The sequence below is a fragment of the Hyperolius riggenbachi genome, chromosome 4 (assembly GCF_040937935.1).
Source record: "Hyperolius riggenbachi isolate aHypRig1 chromosome 4, aHypRig1.pri, whole genome shotgun sequence".
In the NCBI taxonomy this organism is placed as follows: domain Eukaryota; kingdom Metazoa; phylum Chordata; class Amphibia; order Anura; family Hyperoliidae; genus Hyperolius; species Hyperolius riggenbachi.
In genome coordinates this window covers 127472832-127487840 of record NC_090649.1, presented here as the reverse complement: position 1 = coordinate 127487840, position 15009 = coordinate 127472832, and the positions used below count along the sequence as shown (strand labels likewise).

The 15009-nt window shown below is 45.0% G+C and overlaps 2 protein-coding genes across 11 annotated transcripts in view; one reads left to right on the top strand and one right to left on the bottom strand.

Moving 5' to 3' along the window:
• Window positions 1-7312, bottom strand: part of WDR33 (WD repeat domain 33) — a 162433-nt gene extending 155121 nt beyond the window's left edge. For 3 of the 4 annotated variants that reach the window (XM_068280575.1, XM_068280578.1, XM_068280577.1), the window contains exon 1: window positions 7178-7312. The gene's annotated coding sequence lies outside the window, so the exon portion shown is untranslated. The other variant, XM_068280576.1, reaches the window with a different exon arrangement.
• Window positions 7313-14378: 7066 nt separating this feature from the next.
• SAP130 (Sin3A associated protein 130) overlaps window positions 14379-15009 on the top strand; it is a 46574-nt gene continuing 45943 nt past the window's right edge. For 6 of the 7 annotated variants that reach the window (XM_068280574.1, XM_068280573.1, XM_068280572.1 and 3 more), the window contains exon 1: window positions 14379-14559. The gene's annotated coding sequence lies outside the window, so the exon portion shown is untranslated. Of the gene's footprint in view, window positions 14564-15009 lie in introns of all 7 variants that reach the window. The other variant, XM_068280569.1, reaches the window with a different exon arrangement.

The following is a 15009-nucleotide window of genomic DNA, read 5'->3' as shown; positions in this document are numbered from 1 at the left end:
ATTCTGGTACATATATACACACACACACACACACACACTGTACACATACAGACACGCAAACACTCTGGCGCACATATACACACACTGTGGACAGACACACATACACATGCTGTGCACACAGACTCAAACACACATTGTGGACACACACAAACTGTACAAAGCACACACACTCTTTTTGACACACACATACACACTCTGGAACACTCATATACATGCTGCACACAAACACATATTGGACACTCACACTGGTACACACATACAAAAACTGTACACACACACACTTTCTCTCTTTGGCACACAGACACTGTCACACACACACACACACATATAGTGTACATACATGCCTTCTCTGTCTGGCACAGACACACACAAAATGTCACACACTCTGTCAACCCCCTCGCCCCTCCTCCATAGCTAGCTCTGGACACAGACAGTTCAAAGAAAAAAAAAACACTTTACCACCGGCAGCCTCAGCCTTTGAACTTGAGGAGGGAGGAAAGTGCATCACACACTATCTGAAAGGCTGAAGCTGCGGTATCCAGGCTTTTCCCTCTGCCATGTCTGTCCACTCCAGCCCAGGGAGAAAGCAGCATAAGCTGCTCTGCTTGAGTGAGCACATTTTTACTGTGGACCGACAGGAGAGGAGTGTACACCGCCCCTCCCCCCTCCAGTCGCTGGGGAATGACACACAAACAAATACAGAGAGGCAGTGCTGTCATGCGACCCTGATTCTGGGCCAGGGCAGCAGATCGGGCAAGCGCTGTCATGTTGAGCAGAGACAGTTGGGGACAATTAGCCACCAGCAGCAGAGCGTGACATCAGGTGATGCTTCAGGAGGAAGCATCGCGAGATGTCAGAAGACTGCACACAGAGCAAGTATCGGCCAGTGAAAGAGCACACAGTGCATGATGGGGCCATGCCGCGGCAACAGAAGCTTGGGGGGAGTGGCTACAGGTTCTTTATTATCATAACTTCTTTTTTAATACGTTTTTAAAAAAATATTTTAAAAACACCTATATTTATTGTTATATTTATCTATGAGCTATAGTTAAAAGTTAAGGTCAGTTCCTCTTTAAGCACCATCTAGCAGTAGGATTCGTATGAAGTGAAGCCAGGCTCACTGTTACCCATTTGCAGTTTAGTTGGCTGCACTGGAACCCACACACACTGATATGTGCAGGGCCAGTTTAAGAGACACGGGCCCCCCCCCCGAGGTAAAGGTAACCCCACCACCCCCTCCCCCAGGTAATTGATGTACTGCTAACCAGTAATTAATGCAGTGTACTCAGTAAAGCACTGTGTAAAATGCCAGTGTTATATAAATAAATAATTTCCAAACGATGCAGGTGAACATAATTGAGGAGATTCTTGCTGGCCAGACAAAATAAATAGTTTTGCACCATGTGTGCTTGCATAATTAAGGTATAAATGGTGTACTGACTGGTCTTACATTATTCCCAAGTGTTGCACGTATAACTGTACCAGAATACATGAATGAAGTGCAGGCTACGTGTACATGGTGCATCATGTATGCAGAAGAGAGCCTCTGGCTTCTTACACTGTCTGCAGCCCAAATCTGGCATGACAACCAAGCCTGTGTCCAGCTATGCAGCGGCCTGCTGGGAGTGAGGAAGTGGCACTTACTAAGCGGACAGCCTCAGCCCAGGTGCTGTCCCTTTTCTTCCCCATGGTGGCATTGCATGATTGTGAAGTAGGGGATCCATGAGCACAGAGGGCAGTGGCTTGGCATCACGTGACAAGATGACCGCTCTGCCATTGTGTTGATATGTGCTGCACTCCGCTCACTTGCACGGTGCTGGTCTCCCTCTACATAGCCATCCCTAGTTCCGGCTGCGCTGCCCATCCGTCTGCATAATCAGACCTCCAGATCGGCAGCCCGCAGGGAGGAGAGAGGAGAACGATGTGCGGTGACGTGCCAGACTTCAAATACGGAACGTGACCAGTGATGTCACTTCCTGTATTTGAAGTCTATGGCGCGTCACCGCACATCGTTCCCCTCTTTCATCCCTGCGGGCTGCCAATCTGGAGGTCTGATTATACGGACGGCAGCACAGACGGAACTAGGGATGGCTATGTAGGGGAAGACCCACTCTGTGCAAGCAAGCAGAGGGCAGCACATAACGCAATGGCAGAGCAGTGCTGTGTACATATGGGCGGACCTTGGGTAGCACCTGGGCGGGGATTCAAAACAGCCGGGCAGCCCGCCCACCTAATTGGCCCTGGGGAGAACACTGCCCTAGGCTGTCGCCTTGGCCGAATTTATTACAGCATGTGTACGTAGCTTTAGGCTCATTTTAAAATCGACAGGAGGGCAGTAACCTGTGGTCATTTTACTGGAACCATAGCAGCACATAGTTCATAGGATCAGCCATATACCGGCTGTGTCCTGCACCCAAATGTCTACCGCGCTGATTGCATATGTACGCAAATCATCACCCACATAATGGTTGCAAACTTAACAACGATACAAGCTTTAGGGGGAAAAAAAAAATCCAATCCTGGTTTGTTGAATTTAGCCATGTACTATTTTTCGTTCCGACAAATTAGACTTAGATTGGTCAATCTGATTTTATGCTTATATTCAACTAAGTCTAATTTGTCGGAACGAAAAATAGTACATGGCTAAATTCAACAAACCAGGATTGGATTTTTTTTTTCCCTAAAGCTTGTATCGTTGTTAAGTTTGCAACCATTATGTGGGTGATGATTTGCGTACATATGCAATCAGCGCGGTAGACATTTGGGTGCAGGACACAGCCGGTATATGGCTGATGGCTGAATTTTATGGTATCGATCATTGGACTGTACCCACAGTACATTATGAATTAGATTGGTCAATCTGATTTTATGCTTATATTCAACTAATTCATAATGTACTGTGGGTACAGTCCAATGATCGATACCATAAAATTAAAAAGAAAATGTCAATAGAAAGCTGGTCAGGAAGCACCATTTTGAATGACAGAACGCGGTGGGTACTGTATTTGTTAGTAGAAAGAGGACAACTGATTTTTAACAGATTTCTGCCAAAAACTTACAAATCAAGCAATACAACATGGTCACTACTCTCCACGTAATTTTACACTCAGGGAAATAATGCTAGGTTCACACTACAGACAGAACCATACTGACTAAATTAATAGCATCAATTAATAGTATCTATAAGACCATTCAGACATGTGTTTTGAAAGTACCCCTAAACTGGAGACAAATAAAAATGAATGAAGCCTATGGTGGGCTATAGTACCACTTAATGTCCTGGCACTGGGGGTGTCTTCCCACCATCCTATTCAATGCAATTCTCCAAGCAAATACTAAAACCAGGAAGGTCCCCCCTTGGCAGGCACAAGTTACAGAGTGAGCATAGCAAAAGCAAATCGCTCGTCCACAAGAACATTCAACTCGTGCCTGTACAGTTCAAAATCAATCTGCAATTCTCAGAACTTCCAGGAGGCTGCGGAGCTAAGAGGACCAGGAACGGGAAACCAACAGAAGTAATCTAGCTCCCCATGGGTTTCAATCAATGGGTTCTTCCCTGATTCAGGGGTACTTTAACGCATCTTTGTCTCAAAAGTGGACGCTTTTCAGCTCCTGCACGATTTATTCAGAAAATGCAGGCACCCTCTAGACCGACAGACAACGAAAGCAAGACTCACTATTGCTTGACAGACATAGGCTATCATTCATAAAGCATTTCCGCATGCGGAAATGCTTAATACCGGTGACTTTACCGACCACTCTGCAAAATCCCCATTCATAAAGGCTCTTTCCGCATGAAAAGCTGACAGAGCGATACATTTCCGCCTTGTGCGGAGTTTTTCTAGATATCTAGAAAAAGTTACAAACACGTCCATTCATAAAGATTAGAGCAAGCGGTATGCAGAAGGAAAATACTGCTTGCTCGACAGTAGCGATAGGCGGGCGGAATACGTGTAAATGAATGGGACGGTCCTCCCAAGCAGCATCAGACAGAGGAGCGCACGGAGAGAATCGGGCAGCTTTTATCTTTCCGCATGTCTTCCGCCATGCTACCGCCAGCTTCCTCCAGAAAACCTCCGCACTTGTATCGCAACAGGCAACTTCTTTATGAATGACCACCCAGAAGTCTTAAGTACCGGTTGCGGAGAAGAACGGTGTTTTCCCGCACTACCGACTGCACCTTTATGAATGATAGCCATAGTAGGGAAAAAAAAAAACTGGGAGAAAGTAATTTTTACGTCATCTCAGGTTCACTTTAAGCTGGCCATACACACAATTTTGACTGGTAGAATCGACCCCTATGAATAAATCTGCCAGTAATCTGTGAAACAACTGAGTCGATCATAGTTTCCAATGATTATTGGGAAAAAAAAAATAAAATAAAAATGTTAGTAAATTTTGGCAAAAAGGACATAACAGGGAATGAGCAGATTTGAAGATGAAATCTATTGAAAATCTGTGAGCAGCTTAGGGGGAGAATCGATCCCTCTCCGTTTAGATTAAGGGTGGGTACACACGTCAGATAAAAGTCTTTGGAAAATGAAAGATCACGGACCAATTTTACCCCCTTTCATGTAGTATGACAGCCATACTCTACACAGTCTATTCTATTGAGCTGCACTCCCCATCAGATAAAATCTTTGCAAGATACTGCACACACAGATGCTGTACACATGCAACAGCTCAGTATCTGCAAAAGATCTGTTCCTGCAAAAGATCCATTCCTGCAAAATGCATTCATAGTGTGATATCTGCAGATCTCATATACACCTTGTTTAACAGACAATTATCTGTAGATCAGATCCACCAGGTTGGATCTTCAGATCGGCAGATAATTGTCTGATCTGCAGATGAATGTCCATTAAACAAGGTGTGTATGGGATCTGCAGATGTCAGACTATAGGCCCATACACACGTCGGATTTTTCTGAACGACCCGTCGTTTGAACGTTCCGTCGTTCAGTCGTTCGCACGCCAAATCCGACGTGTGTACAGACTATCGTTCGGGTGATAAGACTGGTTAACCAGTCTTATCACGCGAACGATAGTCCGTACACACGTCGGATTCCGCGTGCGAACGACTGAAGGACGGGACGTTCAAACGACGGGTCGTTCAGAAAAATCCGACGTGTGTATGGGCCTATAGTCTGACATCTGCAGATCCCATACACACCTTGTTTAATGGACATTCATCTGCAGATCAGACAATTATCTGCCGATCTGAAGATCCAACCTGGTGGATCTGATCTACAGATAATTGTCTGTTAAACAAGGTGTATATAAGATCTGCAGATATCAGACTGCAGATATAGTCTGTACACACGTCTGATTCCGCGTGCGAACGACTGAAGGACGGGACGTTCAAACGACCCGTCGTTCAGAAAAATCCGACGTGTGTATGGGCCTTTAGAATGCATTTTGTAGGAATGGATCTTTTGCAGGGATTGATCTTTTGCAGATACTGATCTGTTGCATGTGTACAGCATCTTTGTGTCCAGCATCTTGCAAAGATTTTTATATGATGGGGAGTTCAGCTCCATAGAATAGACTGTGTAGAGTATGGCTCTCATACTACATGAAAGGGGGTAAAATTGGTCTGTGATCTTTCATTTTCCAAAGACTTTTATCTGACGTGTGTACCCACCTTTAGATAGGGATTGATGTTTGCCACATTGGGCAGAAGCGTATGTGTGTAAGGCCACCTTTAGCGTAGTAGCATATAAACGAACGCTAGTCTAGTTGAGGGGATCCATGGATGTCAACTTCCTGCTCATGTCAATATGATCGCAACCACTAATTAGCAAGAAATAGGGGACACAGCAGGAAACACTATTCACACCACCAACCAAACTAGTTTAGTATGCTTGGGGAAGCAGAGATAGCAGTCAAAGCAATTGCCGTGAAAGTAAACCAGTGACCAAAAGGTGAGGATCCTAGTGTACAATCTTAGCATTAGTGTCTTCCCTTGGGTTCCTCATTCTTTAACGTGACCCTGAACAGTATCTAGAATAAAAAAAATGTCACTTACCTTGGGCCTCCTCCAGCCCATCGTAGGCCACAAGGTCCCCTGGCGTCCTCTCCGTGTCCCTCCGGCAGCTCCCATTACCGGCGACACCCAGGTCAGGTGACTCTTCCTGGATGTTCACGCTCTGTCATTACGGCAGCCAGCGCGAGATCTGCGCATGCACAGTTTTCTACCTCTAACCCGTGCATGCGCAGTCCTGTCAGGCCGGCCAGAGTGATGACGCGTAGCGGCCGGCATAAGGACGAAGAGTCGTCCGACACCAGGCCATGGCTGTCGCCGATAACGGGAGCCACTGGAGGGACACAGAGGAGCCCGGGGGACCTTGCAGCCTACGATGGGCTGGAGGAGTCCCGAGGTAAGTTAAATTTTTTGTTCTAGTTACTGCTCAGGGTCCCTTTAACCTGAGTCCACACAGTACAATTTTCCATCAGATTGACAGATCTACAAGATCATTTCCAACCAGTCCAAGATCAATTTTGCAATCGATTTTGGATACTTAACGCAAAATAGATTGGAAACAATTTGGACATCTATCCATGATGAAATTTCTTATCAGATCACAGGTTGATCTGATGGCAAATTGTACCATGTGTATGAGGCTTTACAAATTAGTGGAATCAACCCATTTACTGCAAGCAGGAAGCGGCCATTGATCTATGCAATTTCCCACTTGATCCCAACAACTAAACTAGTACCAATACACTCATAAGAAAATCAGGAGCCAGTTTGTCCAATACAGCAGCCAGCAGGAGCCAACTCGAATCTAATGTCAATCAATCAAAGAAAAAACCTCAAATGATAAGCACCAGCTATACATGGAATTTGTCTAAGCCCACCTTAGTAAATCAATCCTATTGCTTCAGCTATATTGCTACAGCACAGCTCCTATGCAGCAAGTATGGCCTGTACATCAGCCATGCGCGGTTCTCGAGTTGTGCCGCACTGTGGCTGGCCGGAGGAGAGGACTGGTGCCCGGTCTACACACAGAACCCGACCTTTACAGATGGCTGAGGAAGGCCTAGGGACAGCAGGCCACCAGCGGGAAGAGGCTCCTCCTCAGCTGGCAGAGGCCATGACCCGGCTTTGAAAATTAGCGCATTTACTCGCAGGATGAGCCCCCAAGGCCTCCCGCCACACACAAGCTCTTACACACCCCTCTCGCCAACGATTCCGATTTCTACGCCTTTCTTGGAGTAGTTAATTAACGCTTCCGGTTCCGGATTTTCTCTCTCATCTCAGTCGTGCTAAAACCGCGTTCCGCCATTAATCACATGACCCTCCCACATCCCGCCTCTTCCTTTGCTGCCCCAGATTTGCAAACGATGATGCCTGTTTTTTTTTGTTTTGTTCGAGACAACTTTATTAGCAAGCAGCTGGATGACACGATGCCACTATGCACACAGTGTTTACAGTACTTTGTAATTGTCTGATATTATTATTATTATTATTTGGTATTTATATAGCGCCGACATATTACGCAGCGCTGTACAGTGTGTATATATATATATATATATCTTGTCACTAACTGTCCCTCAAAGGAGCTCACAATCTAATCCCTACCATTGCCATATGTCTATATTATGTAGTGTAAGTACTGTAGTCTAGGGCCAATTTTTTAGGGGGAGCCAATTAACTTATCCGTATGTTTTTGGAATGTGATATATTCTGTTGTAGCGAATCTGGCTAAAACGAATGTAGTTTTTCTGTAACGACAAGGAATGTATTGGGGGTAAAATAGAATGACAATATTTTTCCAATGATTTTCTCCCAGGAAACTAAAAAATAAGCACAGTACGTATGCACATCCTCATACAGGGGCGTAGCAATAGGGGGTGCAGAGGTAGCGACCGCATCGGGGCCCTTGGGCCAGAGGGGCCCCGAAGGGCCCTCCCTCAACTACATTATTAGCTCTCTATTGGTCCTGTGCTCATAATAATCACTTCTAAAGATGTTATGAATCCTCTGGGAATTAGGTGTGCTAAAGTGGTTATTTAATCTATCCTTAATTGTGGAGAACAATATCCTACATGATATACCCCGAAGGCACTGTATAAATAATGTTCATGTATCTATGTCCGTTCCTATTAGCTGTAAATGTATATTCAACACCATACCTGTATCTTTTCTCCCATGTTGTGCAGCAGAATTGACATTGTATCTAATGCTGATGTACTACACTAATCTTTTCACTGTGACCTTTGAAAATATGCCAATAAACGAATTTTTGGTTTAAAAAAAAAAAGATGTTATGAATAGTGGTAATCATTAACAAGCTGCTCCCCATCCCCTTCTTGCACCTCTGACACTGTAGTTGCCATTAGCAGGTTTTGGTGCACCGTATCAATTGTTATGTATAGAGGGCTTGGGGGGCCCCAATGTAAAACTTGCATCGGGGCCCACAGCTCCTTAGCTACGCCACTGTCCTCATAGGTCTGAGATATACTTCCCAACTTGTATTTATAAATAAATATGGCTGTCTCCGTAAAGTTTGGAGGCAATGAAACACATTTTTCAGTAGAAAATACCTATTTTTACAAAAATCTGTACATCAGCCCTGAAAGAGGGACACATTAGGAAGAAAAAGGGACAGAGTGATTTGGTTTCCAAACAGGGACTCCCTACAAAACAGGAACAGTTGGGAGCTATTCTGAGAAAAGAAATGGGTTTTTATCTGATTCTGTAATTGCTCAAAAGAATGGCACCCTTTAATCCTCGTACAAAGAGGCACTTCTGTCGCCCAGCAGGGATTGGTACTCGATCCTTTCAAGTGACAGTGCATTGCCATCGCTGTACAGATGCGTCTTTAGCCTTCAGGCTAGTGACTCTTCTGTTGCTATGGGGTAGGGACACATGACGGAAAGACTTCCTCTGGGTGGGGAGTGGGTAGAGCAATTTGGTCAGGCATCGCTAAAAGAATCGGCAGGCCAAATCTGTAGCAGATGCCGTGCAACCCTGTAAACACGTTGGATTCATGCTAGATTCTGGGCTGAGGCAGTCTTTGTTGGAGTGCCGTGGCCGAGTAACTTTAGGCAGAGGCCAGTTTCACACTGAAAGTTGCATATATAGAGTTGCGTGATGATGTGCACATAACGCAACCAAAAATAGTATTTGGAGTGTCAGGTGATGTGACACAGGCATAGCTCTCACTGTACCTCTTTGGAGGGAGAGACAATTTGTCACTCTTAATTTGTCCATCTTTTATGACCGATGTACAGAACTACTGGGGCAGCACAGTGATGTAGTCAAGTGGATAGCACTCTTGCCTTGCAGGGGCCTGTCCTAAGAATATCCCGCTCCCTTATTTCAAAAAGTTGGACAGTATGTAAGTGTCTACTGCTAGCACTCATTCTTCCTCACCTGAGCTAGACCCTAAATTCGTCTCTTCCCCAGGCTTTAGAAGTATTGTAAAAGTGAGCCTTGTTTGATCATATTTTTCTGACAAGTCCATAGAAGGACTGATCTGGTGACACATCACATCCTGCTCAAATGTGAAGCTGTAACATGGGGATAAATTGTGGGCACTTTCTGACTTCTGGGACAGACACAGTGAAGTAAGAAAACAAAAGCACACTCAGTGGTGTCAGATGGCCGGCCAGTTGAGTATGCTGGCCAGTAGTGGCTGGTAAGCCCGTATGGAGTTCCAAGCAGTATAGCATTGTCCCTCTCGCTGGGGACCAGGCATGCGGCTCTTCAGGGCTTCCCTATTTTTCTCTTGTCACCCCTATTGCCAGATCATCCTACCTCCAGAGTGGAGCACAAAGTGCCGCCAACCCCACACGCTATCCATAAACAATAGACTTTGATTGCTCCTTTTTCAATCCAGCAAAAGTCACATATCCTTCTACTCCACAGTGTGAAGTAATGGCCAGTTTCTATGGATGTCTATACAGTGGCTGTGGCACTTGTCATTTAAGCACTGTCCATTCAAGTGAATGGAGATGTAGTCACATCCACAGACTACATGTCCACTGACCCCGGTAAAAAGAAAATGCAGCACTGTGTGGAGGAGATGGATCCCACTATACGGATGAGAGGTCACAACATTCCCCCATAGGTAATAATTCTCACCCCAACCCCCGCCCGCCCAATGGCACACTATTATGAACCTTTCATATGAGGAGGTTCATTTATAAGAAAAATAATAATTTGAGGTGCTCAGTTCATTTAAGCTTAGTACAAACACTGGATTGAACTTGGCCAAGGAGGTCCTTATCAGCGCCCACAGGTGGGTTAAATCATGAGTCAATCCGGCTTGTTTACAATAACCGTCAGATGTCTGCTAAAGACCCGGCATGTTGGCTCTGTATCGATCACCGACAAACGAGCAATGGTCGCATTATTCTCCCCTCTCACCCACCCTTGGGAATCTGCTCTGTCATGTACCGCATGGTGAACCCCTCGTAGAAACAGAGTTGTCACTAGCTTGGGACTAGTGACGTGTCTATTCAGCGTCACCACTGCTCTGTCACCCCAAGGTATCATGTATGGGGCTTTTGTTCCCCTTGAATTTTAGAAACAATCTGTCTTTTCAACTAGTCTGCAAAAAACACAATTGCCATACAGGAACATCCCTTTTAAATTGAGTTGCTGCTCAGTTAACCAGTTTCTCTTTCTAGATGGATCATTTCTAGTGACATGTGTGTTAACCACCATAGGTTGGGTGCTCTTTCAGCTGGTATAGAGGGGCAAGAACGCACAATCTTTGCTAATACTGGGTCCATTGTAAAGACTGTCATCATAACATTTCTATAAACTGATTCCAATGTGACCAATACTCCCCTGTTCTTTTCCCTGTCAACAAATTCTTTCTATCTGTCTCATTGGCTTGTTCTAGCCTATATTGGATCACATCTTTAGGGTATCCCCTTTCTGCAAATGTTCTGCTCATTTCCTCCACTTCTCTTTTAAAATCCCCATCAGATTCACAGTTCTTGCATATTCACAGGAAATGGCCTGTTGGAATTCCTGTTCTATGACTACCCGAGAGGAAGCTTTGAAGATGCAGATACAGGTTCCCTGCTGTGGATTTCCTATATGTGCATGTTGTAGGCCTATTCCTGTTCATTTTGATTTTCAGTCAAGGAATGTTTTTTCTTGATCATTAATGGTGTGGGTCAAATTCTGTTCATTTTTGTTTAGTTCTTTCAAAAATTGATATAATCTATCTCTACATCCCCTCCACACAAGTCATCGATATACCTCAACCAGAGGGCAACTTGTGCACCAAATTTCTTTGCTGCAAATGTCTCTGCAATCCTACAGCCCCAGGTGCAAACAAGCATAACCTGGAGTACATGGCGATAGAAGGAGCCATAAAACAAGATACAACTCTCCTTCAGTACCAACTGAAGTAATTCCAAAATGAGTTTCCCCTTCCATTGATGCTTTTAAATATCTCTTGCAAAAATGTACGAGTTGCCTCTATGCCCACCTGGGTCATGATGGATGTGTACAACTACTCCACATCCACTTCGACCAACAGTAGCCAGGGGCCACCTCAAATCCTTTGATGGGGCACAGCAGGTCCGTCATGTCTTGAATGTATGATGGGAGAGTATTTATCCAATATCCCAGTTGCCTTTCTGCTTCTCTGAGGTCGTTTTTGCATAACAGTGCTTTTTCTGAGGAATAGCTTTAGATCATCATAAACTTCAAAGGCGTTTCCCCTACCTACTTTTGAAAATGACAAACCTTTGTTCAATAGATTGGCAAGCTCATCAGTAAGTTCTACACTGCTTAGGTTTCTAGTGTTATTTGTGTTTCTTGGCTCTACTTGATTTTGCTAATTTCCCTTGTTTTTACCATTGATTTCATGGGCTTTATATTTTTGTTCTGCTTCTTTTCTACTTTTTGTCCTTTACCTCCCTCCTCTTGCTTTACCTTCTACTTCTCTTTCATCACCCAAAAGAAGACACGGAATGAGAGTTGTTGATGTGACTGATTCTGAACTACTATCAACATCATCATCTGATGTATAAGTGGAGTTGTTGCCTATTGCTCCATGGCAGGATTTTGCCTTCCCTGGTTTATATTCTAGGAATTATCTTTCTTTCCACTCCTCTACATCAAAAACAACATGGTAAGTATCACCTTTTATACTGAATGCTATGCACAAGATGGACGCTTTTTTGCATGCTTTGTGAAGTCAAGTGAATGAAGCAATAAATTACTGTCAGTTGTGCCAAGCATTTCCACTGTCTTGTTTTTGCTGCATTGAAATGCTTTGACTTTGAGCACACTGACAAGCTGCACACCACAGCCTCAGTCATCCTCTCCACCATCTTTGATTTCTAAGTGCTGGCCCACTGTGCTCTCTTGTTGTAGTCACTCCTCTACATCTTTAGTATTTTTTTACCTGCTCATTGAAATTGACAAAATCTTTATGATTTTCAAAATTATCCAACTAATTTTTGCTTTTATCAATCTCATTCTTAATTTCCCCTGTTTGGATTTTCTTTTTGCCAATAAACAGAGCAAGTATCCAGACCAGAACCCATGAGCTAATGCCAGTGCCTCCATTTAGGCAACATGTCTCTTAGTTTCTTAAATGACCAGCTGGTCGAATCTATTCCCCTCTGATTTTCCAGGAAAAAACTTCACTTTCTTTATATGTCTCAAGTATGAACACTGTCCATTTCCTACTGGAGTTTGAGATTCAGGAGTTTATGGTTTCTGAAAGACGTATTTATCATTTTTGTTTCTGTCAACCAGAGACAAAGTACCCTCATGTATTTTACCCTATATATTAGTGGGAACATTAGAGAAAACACCTACCCTGCTCTCGGTTTCATCCTTTACTGCTCAGCCTGCTTGTTATCAGCCCTGATAAAATCCAGACTGAGCATTTAGTCTGGCTTTGCTCAGGAATCATTATACCTGCTATACCTGCTCAGTCGGGAATTTTATCAGGGCTGCTAACAAGCAGGCTAAGCAGTGAAGAATGAAAAAGAGCAGGGTAGGTGTTTTCTCTAATGTTCCCATTGATATATATGGTAAAATACATGAGGGTGCTTTGTCTCTGGTTCACTTTAAGCTCTGTACAAACTGGGGGAATATTTGTCACCCAGCAGGGATCAGTACATGATCCCTTGGGCGCAGAGCACTGCCACTGTACAGACATGCCATCAACCTCCAGGCTATCGATGCCTCTGTTGCTATGTGGGGGCCGAGGGAGTAGAAGCTGCCAGCGATGGAGCCAATTCCCGTGGGCAGGGGAGAAAAATGCAATCGTGTGGTGCTCTGGCATTGGGGATTGTGCGGCCACCGTACACATGGTGGTCTGACTCACGTTTCCCAGCCACGGCAGTCTTTATCGTCCTTCACCGCCGAGTTCAGAGATGATCAAAAGACAAACAAAAATGAATGCCCATTAATAGTCCTCCCTGCAGCTGAGTCCCAGTGTGCCGCTGCCGTCCCTTCTTCACTGTAACCCCCCAGCCTGTGGGTGGGGGAAAGCAGGACACACACACACCTATAACTGGCAAAACTTTAATAGGGCACCTATAGCTGGTGAACATATACTGGGTCACCTATGTCTGGCTAACCTATACTTAAGACACCTGCAGCTGGCTAACCTATACTGGGGCACCTATACCTGGCGAACCTATACTGGGGCACCTGTAGCTGGATAGTCTATACTGGGGCTCCTACAGCAAGCCAACCTATACTGGGGCACCTATGCTGGAGACAATTGTACCTGGCTACTTATACTGGGACACATCTCCCTGGCTACATATTGTCGGTGGCACCTATACCTGAAAACCTATATTGGGGGCACCTGGATACCTATGCTGGGGAGCTACATACTACATCACAAATAACGTTCTAGAGCCCTTGTGGTAAGGGGGGGGGGGGGGGGGGGGGCATTATCACACCCTACTTGGAGCAACTTGGCCTAGAAACTGCCCTGATAATCGTATAGCGTCTACTGAGACATTAACAGCCAACTTTGTTTTTTTTTTAACAGCATAAAACTGTGAAGGTGGTATAATATTTGCATTAGAGCCTATGGTTGTCCAAACCATGATGCACAACAACAAGCTGCCGAGTCTGCTTTCTGTCACCACCGCAGCAGTGCAAGACGTCCATGTAGTCATGCAATACAAATGGTTGGTACGTGCTGAGCAATCACACGGCTTTTCCTTTCTCGTTTCTCCCGCAGCCCTGGTATTGCACTGCGGAAGTTTTCTGCACCATAAACAGATCTTTGTCAGGCCTACTTTACAGTCTTAGTGATAAAGTTTGTATTAGTGGAAAAAAAAAAAACAAGGATTAAAAAAAAAGAAACCGTCAGCCGTCACAGCTAAGCACCGCCCGCTGCTGTTTCTCTTGTTTGGCTAGTGGGTGGGCGGGGTTAGGCTTGTCACGTGATTGGCGGCGGAGCGCGGTTCAGTCAGACTGGGGAGAAAGACGGAGACCGGAACCGGAAACCGGACTGGTGTCTGAGAGAACGGAGCTGAGGCTGGAATCGGCAGCGGTGTAATCGGAACGGGTTGGCGGAGGATTTGTGTGGAGTCAGTTGCCATCTCCTCGTATGTAGGTGATACATTGTTTTACTGACTATTTCCACAACTGACATCCCCTGGCGGAGAACTACAAGTGTCAGCATGCCGTGCCCAGAGAGTGGACCGCCAGCTGCCGGAGCTCTGCAAGTAGTAGCGTGCAGTGTCAGCCGCATAACCCGGAGCTGATAGTGGCCCATCACACACGGAGCGGCACTTACTGCAACTTGCTGCTGCCCTAGCCTGTGTAGTGCTGTGTGTATAGCAGTATATCACCTCTGCAGATGCGTCTCTCCAGCTTATCTGGCCGCACAACACTCGGGTTCACTGATCTGCTAAGTGCCTCTCACTTCATATGCGGTTTGCCATACTTGCTGACTACTTAAAGGGACAATCCATTCCACTTTGTTATAAAATTGCTGTAAATGTAGATTAGTGCACAGAAGCCCTTTTTGTTGCAATGTATATGGATGGTTATATATTG